This window comes from Lemur catta, chromosome 10 (assembly GCF_020740605.2).
Source record: "Lemur catta isolate mLemCat1 chromosome 10, mLemCat1.pri, whole genome shotgun sequence".
NCBI classification, from domain to species: Eukaryota; Metazoa; Chordata; class Mammalia; order Primates; family Lemuridae; genus Lemur; species Lemur catta.
Genome location: NC_059137.1, coordinates 88,942,994 through 88,951,558, shown reverse-complemented (window position 1 = coordinate 88,951,558; position 8,565 = coordinate 88,942,994).

The window sequence follows — 8,565 nt, the reverse complement described above, 5'->3', positions numbered from 1 at the left end:
CCTCAGCTCGAGCTCCTGGAGCTCCCTGTCCAGCCACGCACTGTCTCCTGCAGAGAGGCCTCCTGGGCTTGCAGGGTTTCAATTTGTTCTTCCAGCTCTTCCCTCCTTCAGGTTTCTTCGCACAGTTGTCTGGCTACATCTCCCATCTCCTCTTCAGGACTTTCCAAGCATGCAGTTAAGTCACCATCGTCACTGAAACTGTTCAGAGGGACTTCCGGTGGAGACGGTGGGTGATCGGACTGTCCTGCTTCCTTGTTTCCCTCCACCTCCACGTCCTCCGGATGGTCACTCACAGGGCTGGGCAGCTGCAGGGGGCTGAGCAGGGTGTGGGCCAGGGATGACAGTCGCCTCACTTGACCACTCTCGGCCTGGATCATTACTGCCTTTGCGCTCTCCAGCCTTCCCTTCTTCCCCTGGTCCTGGGCTTGCTGGGACCGTTCTTCACACTGCTGCTGAAGGTCCCTGTAGTCATCCAAACCCTCCACGGTCCTCTTCTGGAGACCTCCATTGTGCTGTGAAGCGACTGAGACGTGTTGTGTGTCCAGCACGTGGGGAAGTTCAGGAGGCTGGCTTTTCTCCCCTTCGTTAAGCAAGTCAGCCACGTCCTGTAAGGAATATGCGCTCGTTCCATTTAGAGCTACCAAGCAGAGGGTTTGGAGCCATAGAGGACTGTCCTCCACCATGGTCGATGGGGGGCCAGCATCGGCCTTTGGCGTCGGCCCAGTCTTGGCTCGGGCTTTTGGGTCCACCTTACTGCAGGCTGAACCCCTTTTGGCCAGCTCTTCCCCCCATCTTCCTGAGATGCCTCTCCTCACTATAAAGGCCACCAGAGCAGTGCACACCAGCACCTGCCCGGAGAACCCCAGTGCTCCTGGCACTTGCCCCAGGCTTTTGAACATCACCATCAGAACAGCCCACAGCTGGCCCAAGACCGGCTGTGGAGACATTTTGGGTGCGGGCAGCAGGCCCTTCGTGGTTCCAAAGGGCTCCGCAGCTCTGCCTCCACTTGCCAGTGGCCTGTGGCCACAACTGACCCCTACAGATTGTTCGTCATTAACACAAACAAGTGCCCAGCAACCAGGGTGGAGCACCTGTTGGGGTGGGGGAGGGAAGGCCACCCATAATCTAGGAAACCGTGTCCTTCACTTTGCTCCACAAATACAGAGTGACATTACTTATAGATTGCCTTGGGGGAGGTGGAAAGAGGTCATGGCCCAGGGACTGGCCTCCTCTGAGGTCCCTCTCCTTGTGTTTGCTCAGTGCCGGCACGCAGGGCCACAGGAATGAAGGGCTCCCCAAAGGTCTTAACCAAGACCACCTAAATTTCAAGTATAAGAATTGGAAAGAAATCGGCAGGAACAGGCAGGGTCTTACACTTCCAAGGATTTTCTGTGGGTCCAGTGTGTCGCCGTTCAATCCAAGGGTCCTCAATGGGGTGACAGAGCTTTGGGGGCGGGGGACACAGTGATCCAGGCCCCTTCCCTCGTGTTGTTCTGCCATCCTCAGCTCCTGCCACATTTTCTTTATCCATTCGCTGTTGCTGGACATTTGGCTGCTTGCACACCTTGGCTACTGTGAGTGATGTTGCACTGAACATGAGTGTGCAAATATCTCTTTGAGATACTGGTTTTTATATCTTTAGATAAATACCCAGAAGTGGGATTAACATATCATATGAATAATTCTATTTTTAATTTTTTGAGGAAGCTCTATACTATTTTCGTAGCAGCTGTTCCATTTTACATTCTCATCAATAGTGCATAAGAGTTCCAATTTCTCCAATTCCTTGCTTTTTTAACTTTAAAATTTTTTAATAATGGCTATCCTAACAGTTATGAAGTGATGTGTTATTGTGGTTTTGATTTGCATTTCCCTGATGATAACTGATGTTGAGCATCTTTTCATATACTTGTTGGCCATTTGTATTATATGTCTTTTTAGAAAAATGCCTATTTAAGTCCTTTCCCCATTTGGAAACCTATTCATTTGGTTTTTTGCTATTGAGTTGTATGAGTTCTTTACATATTAACCCCTCATCAGATATGTAGTTTGGAAATATGTTTTCCAATTTCATAGATTGCCTTTTCACTCTTTTTTTTTTTTTGGTTGATGTTGTTATGCAACTTTTTAGTTTGATATGTTACCGCTTGTCAATATTTGCTTTTTTTACTTGTGCTTTTGGTATCATAGCCAAGAAATCGTTACTAAAACCAATGTCCTGAAGATTTTCCCTTATGTTTTCTTCTAGGAGTATCACAGTTTAAAATTTTACATTTAAGTTATTAATCCATTCTGAGTTCCTTTTTTGTGTATGGTTTACAAGGGCCCAATTTTATTCTTACACGTGTGGCTATCCAGTTTTCCCAAAAACATTCACTGACGAGATTATTCATTCCCCATTGTGAATTCTTGGCACCATGTCGAAGATCAGTTGACCATATATGCATGGGTTTACTGCTGGGCTCTCTAATCTGTTCCATTGGTCTGTGTGTCTGTCTGTATGCTCATTCTATACTTCCTAAATTATTGTACCTTTATAACATGTTTTAAAATCAGGAAGTGTGACAACTCCAGCTTTGTTCTTTGTTTTGGCTATTTGGGTTCTTATGTGGCTCCATAAATTTTCCTACTTCTGTAAAAAATAAAGCCATTGGGATTTTGATAGGAATTGCATTGAATTTGCAGATTGCTTTTGAATTATGGATATATTAACAATATTAAATCTTTCAATCCATGAGCACTGGATGTCTTTCCACTTGTTTTTGTCTTTATTAATTTCTTTCATCAATGGCTTATAGTTTTTGGTGTATAAATCTTTTGCCTTTTTGATTACATTTATTCTTGTTTTATTCTTTTTGTTTCTATTGTAAATAGGATTTTCTTAATTTCCTTTTCAGTATATTCATTGTTAGTGATTTTTGTATGTTGATTTTCTATTGTGCAACTTTACTAAATTAGTTCATTAGTTCTAACCTTTTCTGTACGTGGAAACTTTAGCGTTTTCTATGTATAATATCATGTCATCTGCAAACAGAAGTAATTTTACTACTTCCTTTCTGATTTACATGCCTTTTGTATCTTTTTCTTGCATAATAGCTCTGGATAGGACTTCCAATGCTCTGTTGAATAGAAGTGGCAAGGGTGGACATCCTAATCTTGGAGGAAAAGCTTTCAGTTTTTTACCATTGACTATGTTAGCTGTAGGCTTTTTATATTAATATATAGCCTTTATTATGTTGAGGTAATTTTCTTCTATTCCTAATTTGTTGAGTTTTTTATGAAAGAGTGTTGAATTTTGATAAGTACATTTCTCCATCTATTAAAATAATCATGTAATTTTTATCCTTCATTTGTTAATGCAGTATATGATATTGATTAATTTGTATATGTTGTATCATCCTTGCATCCCAGGAGTAAATGCCACTTGATAGTGGAGTAGGATCCTTTCAATATGCATTTGGTTTGCTAATATTTTGTTGAAGATTTTTGATGTATGTTCGTTAGGGATACTGGCTTGTTGTTTACTTTTCTTGTAGAGTCTTTGGTTTTGGCATCAGGACAATATTAGATCCACAGAATGAGTTTGAAAGCATTCCCTGCTCTTTGAATTTGTGGGAGAGTTTGAGAAAGATTAAAATTAATTCTTCTTTAAATGTTTGCTAGAATTTACCAGTAAATATCATCTGGACCTGGGCTCTTCTTTGTTAGGTTTTTGAGTATTAATTCAATCCCCTTACCAGTTATAGTTCTGTTCAGATTTTTCCATTTCTTCATGATTCATTCTTGATGTTCTGATATTGGGTGCATAGGTATTTAAATTATTATATTTTCTTGGTAAATTAACCCTTTTATCATTATATGATGTTCTGTTTCGTTTCTGTTGTCAATTTTTTATTTAAGACTATTTTATCTGATATAAATATGGCCACCCCTGTTCTCTTTTGGTTACCAGTTGCCCGAAATACTTTACTTCAACCTTTCACTTTCTGCATATGTATGTATTTAAAACTAAAATGAGTCTCTTATAAATATAGTGTATAATTGGGTCTTTTTACTATCCATTTAATCACTCTATGTATTTTGATTGGGGAGTTTAATCTACTATATTTAAAGTTATGGTTGGTAGGGATGGACTTACTATTGCCATTTTGTTCATTGTTTTTCATCTGTCTTACAGGTTTTTTGTCTCTCTTCTCCTGTCTATCTTCCTTTGCGCTTCATTGATTCTTCATAGTGGCATGTTTTCATTCCTTTCTCTTTTTCTTTCATGTACCTTCTACAAGTATTTTCTTTATGATTACCATGGGGTTTACATAAAACATAGTTACAAGAATCTATTTTATGTTGATAACAACTTCAACTGCACGATTTATTTCTCTAACACATTTTATGAATTGATGTCACAAATTACATATTTTTATAACATGTATACAATAACATAATTTTATAAAATTTTATAGTTATATTGATACTTCTGTCTTTTAACTCTTCTACCAGCATAAACAATGATTTATGCACTATCATTACAGAATGAAAGCATTCTGCATTTGCCTGTATATTTATCTTTACCAGTGAGCTTTATATCTTCATGTGCTTTCATGTTGCTGTTAGGGTCCTTTGGTTCAACCTGAAGGACTCCCTTTAGCATTTCTGTAAGATAGGTCTAGTAGTGATTAAATTACCACAGCTTCTGTTTTTTGTTTGTCTAGGAATGTCTTTATCACTCTTTCATGTCTGAAGGACAGTTTTGCCAGGTACAGTATATTAGATTGGTAGGGTTTTTTCCCAGCACTTTATTTTATTTATTTATTTTTAGTTTTTTTTTTATTCTTATTTCAGCATATTGTGGGGGTACAAAAGTTTAGGTTACGTTTATTGCCCTTGCCTCCCCCAACCCCGAGTCAGAGCTTCAAATGTGTCCGTCCCCTAAACAGTGCGCATTGCTCTCACTATGTATGTATACACTCATCCCCTCCCCACCCACATCTGCCCAACACCCGATCAATGTTATTCCTGAATGTGCTCTTAGGTGATGATCAGTGAAACCAATTTGATGGTGAGTACATGTGGTGCTTATTTTTCCATTCTTGGGATACTTCACTTAGTGCAATAGGTTCCAACTCTTTCCAGGAAAATACAAGAGGTGCTATATCACCATTGTTTCTTATAGCTGAGTAGTACTCCATGGTATACATATACCACATTTTATTAATCCACTCATGTATTGATGGGCACTTGGGTTGTTTCCATATCTTTGCAATTGTGAATTGTTTTTCCAGCATTTTAAATACACAATCCCACTCCTTTCTGGCCTGCAAGATTTCTGCTGAACAGTCAACTGATAGCCTTATGAAATTCCCTTGCATGTGACAAGTAATTTTTCGCTGGATGCTTTCAAAATTCTCTCTTTGGGCCAGGTGTGGTAGCTCATGAATGGATGGTGGATTTTTGTCAAATAATTATTTTTTTGCATCTGTGGATAATGTCATGTGACTTTTCTTCTTTAGCCTCTTGATGTGATGGATTACATTGTTTGATTTTTTAAATGTTGAACCAATCTTGCATACCAGGAATAAATCCCACTTGGTTACAGTGTATAATTAATTTTATACACTATTGGATTCAATCTGCTAATATTTGGTTGAGGATTTTTGCATGTATATTCATGAGAGATATTGATCTCATAAAGTCTTTGTTGGGTTTCTTTATTAGGATAATGCTACCTGCATAAAAAGTGAGTAAGTACTTCCCCTGCTTCTATCTTTTTTTTTTTTTTTTTTTTGAGATAGAGTCTCACTCTGTTGCCTGGGCTACAGTGCTGTGGCATCAGCTTAGCTCACAGCAACCTCAAACTCCTGGGCTCAAGTGATCCCCCTGCCTCAGCCTCCTGAGTAGCTGGGACTACAGGCATGCACCACCACACCCAGCTAATTTTTCTATTTTGGGTAGAGATGGGGTCTCACTCTTACTCAGGCTTGTCTCAAACTCCTGAGCTCAAGTGATCCTCCTGCCTCAGCCTCCCAGAGTGCAGGGATTACAGCTGTGAGCCACTGCACCTGGCCATCTCTGCTTCCATCTTTTAAAAGAGATTGTAGTGAATTGATGCAGTTTTTTTCTTAATTATCTGGTAGAATTTGCCCTTGAACCTATCTGGGCCTGGTTCTCTCTTTTGGAAAGTTATTAATTATTGATTCAATTTTAAAAATAGATGTAGGCCTATTCAGATTATCTCTTTATTTTTGTATGAGATTTGGTTAATTGTGTTCATCAGCCAATTGATCCATAATATCTAGGCTATCAAGTCTGCAGGCATAGAGTTCATAATGTTCATAATATTGTTCAAACATTCTTTATTAACCTTTTAATGTCTATGGGATCTGTAATGATGTCCCCTCATTGATTTCTGACATTAGTAATTTATGTCCTCATTCTTTTTTCTTTTTTTTCCTTAGCCTGGTTAGAGGCTTACCAACTTTATCGATCTTTCCAAAGAACGAGCTTTTGGTTTCAGTAATTTTCCCTATTGATTTGGGGCTTTTCAATTTCATTGCTTTCTGCTCTGATTTTTATTATTTATTTTCTTTTGCTTACATTAGATTTAATTTCTTCTTCTTCTACTAGCTTCATAAGGTAGATGACTAGGTTACTGATTTTAGATCTTTCTTATTTTATAATATATGCATCCAGTGCCATAAATTTCCTGAGCACTGCTTTCTCTGAATCCCACAAAATTTGATATTTTATTTCCATTTTTTCTTAGTTTAAAATATTTTTTATTTATCTTGAGATCTTCCTTGACCCACATGCTATTTAAAAGTGTATTATTTACGCTGGGGCGCTTTGCACCAAAGGGACAGATCTCAGCCCTAGAAGGGCGTAGTAGCGAAGGAGGTCGCTTTTTTTTTTTTTTATTTCAGCTCTTCATGGGGGTACAAAAGCTCAGGTTATATACATTGTCCGTGTCCCGCCCATCCCCCTGAGTCAGAGCCTCAGGCGTGTCCATTCTCCAGACAGTGCGCCTGGCATTCACCATGTAGTCATACCTCCATCCCCACCCCCAACCTCCCCAGCTGCCTCTTTGCTATGACTCAGTTGCCGGTGCCTCCTGCCAAAGGGACAGACCCCATCCTTGGAAGGGCGGAGTAGCGAAGGAAGCCGCTTTCTGAGCTGAGACCCGCCTCAGTGACCAGCAACCCTTGGCTGTGACCAGGCCACTGGTATTTCCCACCGAAGGGACTGACCCCTGTTCTGGAAGGGTGCAGTAGCGAGGCAGGCCACTTTCTGATCTGAGACCCTCAGTGGCCTTGGGCAGGGCTTCTCCAGCAGCCCTGCGGTGTGTACTTTACATCAACTAGACAAACCCTGCCCTTGGAGGCGCGAAGTAAGGAGAGTAGCCACTTCCTGGGCTGAGATGCCCAGTGGCCCCAGGAAGTGCCCATCCCCCAGTACTGCAAGTTATCTTCCCCTCTGGCAGGGCAGAACCTGCCCTTGGAGGAGGGGAGAAATGAGAGAAGATGTTTTCTGGGCTGGGACTTGTGGCAGTCTCAGCCAATGCCCCTCCCCCAACCCGTCAGTGCAGACTCAGCCCTTGAAGGCAGGGAGAAAGGAGAAAAGTCACTTTCGCTGTGTGACTAGCTTGACTCTGTGGCACTTTGGAACTAAGCAAAAGGGGATAGATTGCTGACTTGGTCCAGCGGGTTGGTTTTGATCATCTGATAAGATCATAACACACATCTTGCCCTTGGTGCCCAGACTGTTACCAGCTTAGGGGCTTGCGGTCTGGGAAGGAAAATCTTGACCAGAGTCCTTAGCAATTGCACTGATTGACACCCTGCATCAGGAGCTGCTTTACAAGAGTGGCAAAAAAGCCCTGAATAACATATTAGCAGCTCTCCCCTAACTGCAGATCAAGCCAACTCTGAAGTATACACTGTTAGGCTCCCTGGTACCTGCTGCTCTTCTCACTCCACCTAAAGTGGTAACAGGGCTCAAGCAACCCTTGGGAGTGGCATGACATTCCCCAAAGACTGGGGCATCTGTATACCCCATTTGGGGGTTCAGGGCTCAATACAAAGATATTGGAATGCCTTGATAATCGACTCCTTCATGCAAACTACAAGCAACAAAAGAGAGGGTAACCTCATAGCCCAACACAGTGTCTTCCACCTCAAACTAGTGGTTGGCAGTGGAGTCACACACACACGAGTGATCCAACTCCTGGGAGTGTAAGTAAGGGACCCAAACTCACTAATCTCCTTAAGCAGGAGGTGAAGACAACAGATCAGAGATAACCCAACAGGCTAAAACACCTCTAAGACAGTACAGGACCAGAGCTCATTTCTCCAGCATTGTCAAGGAATGTCCCTTTGGGACCCAGAATTAAGTCCATAAACCAGTCCCAGCACCCCTAGTCCTTGACAAAGTAGCCTGATGGGAAAGAATCAGCAAAAGAACATAGAAAACATGAAAGATCAGAGAGAAAAGTCACCTCCAAAAGAAAATATTCTATCTCCATCAATAGATACCAACTTACGTGATATGATTAAACTGACAGAGGAAGAATTT